The sequence below is a fragment of the Pygoscelis adeliae genome, unplaced genomic scaffold (assembly GCF_000699105.1).
Source record: "Pygoscelis adeliae isolate BGI_AS28 unplaced genomic scaffold, ASM69910v1 Scaffold172, whole genome shotgun sequence".
NCBI lineage: Eukaryota > Metazoa > Chordata > Aves > Sphenisciformes > Spheniscidae > Pygoscelis > Pygoscelis adeliae.
This window is the reverse complement of record NW_008824338.1, coordinates 696,520-698,043: the sequence shown is the minus strand read 5'-3', so window position 1 is coordinate 698,043 and position 1,524 is coordinate 696,520.

Genomic DNA, 1,524 nt, shown 5'->3' with positions numbered 1-1,524 from the left:
TTGGTAGCAGAATTCACGTATACAGATACATGATTTGCTTAGTAAATCTCTTTTTTATCATGAACAATATGTGAACAGCATTGGGGGTTAAAACCAACCAATTCCTTGGTAGTACATAAAGTAAGGCCAGTTAAATAGAGCAGAACTGCCACCTCCTCGCTTCTACTTACTTCCAGAATGCCCAGGTGTTGTTCACACAGGGGACTTCACATCTACCACAAAACTTTCTTTCATGACCCTTAAAAGGTCTGCCTCCCTCACCTCAGACATCTACACTCCATCCTGTTGCCCTACATTTCAAATATACACAGCTTTTCCATGGGACCAAAGCCCCTGAAATACAGCAGTGTTGCTGTTACTTCATTTTGCATCTATGAATCAGCATATGCCTGTCCTGCTATTTTGCAGAAAACCAGCTCCATCCAGTTGTTCCAGTTAGATTGAGTCCCTAATACAGAGTTTGTGGAACAGTAGGCCGCCAGGCCTGAGAAAAATGAGAATATTCCTAATACATGAGGAATGATAAATGGTACTGCTAGCTAAAACGTGGTGCCCTAGTTAAAGACCTATTAATGGATGCATTGCCGATAGTGTGCTAGCTTATCTAGTGTGTCGCACAATTTCAGTGCTCTCCATTCCTAAAGTCTATACATCTGTGTTTTAACATACTTGAGCTACCCTGTGTAATTTAAAACATGATCTCAGTTGACCCGTATGATCAGGACAGATGTCAACACTGACTGATACTAGGTAACACTTTAATTTTAGCAGGAGCTGTCAACTTTTATTAGCATGTATTATAGGTTGCAATTCATTCACAAACGACTGGCACTATTTTTTTTTTAGCTCCTCGAGGTCCCCACTTACATTGCTATTGCTACATCACCTTATGCTATTAATATTTTACTTACTTTTCGTTAGCCTGGATATGGTCACTGTTAATTACAAAGATAAATATCCCTTTTTTTTAATGAATATCCTCCTGACTTACACAAAGCCAACGTAATGTTCAGAATCAAGCACTTACAAGTAAGGCATGTTTAAACTAAAATCAATGCATGACCGAAGTTATTTGAGGCACCTTGTTAAAAACTGTTGGTTGATCTGTGATGCAAATATAGACAGCATAAACAACTAAGAGATTATTTTAATAAGGAGTTAAAAGTCAAGAGGACAGAAAATATAGTCAAGTTTTTCCAGTTAGTGTAAAATTTACATTTATGTCTTATGGCTTTAGGGTCTTCTCAGCTCATCACAGAACATTTGTAGGTATCAGTCGGTCTGGTATGCCTAAATCTTTAGCCCAATTTCTGAATGCATTGCTGAGGAGAAAAGAAAGTAAAGGTCAGTAAAACTCAGCAGACTACTGAGTACCAACTGATACAGTATGGGTTACTTTTTTTTTTTTAAAGAAACTACTGCAAAATTACCAGCTCTGTGTAAGAAAAGCAGGATGAAGAAATGGGGAGAGGGAGGTAAGTTGAAAATGTAGTTACAGGTTGAGCAGCAGGAAGCTGCCAGCAG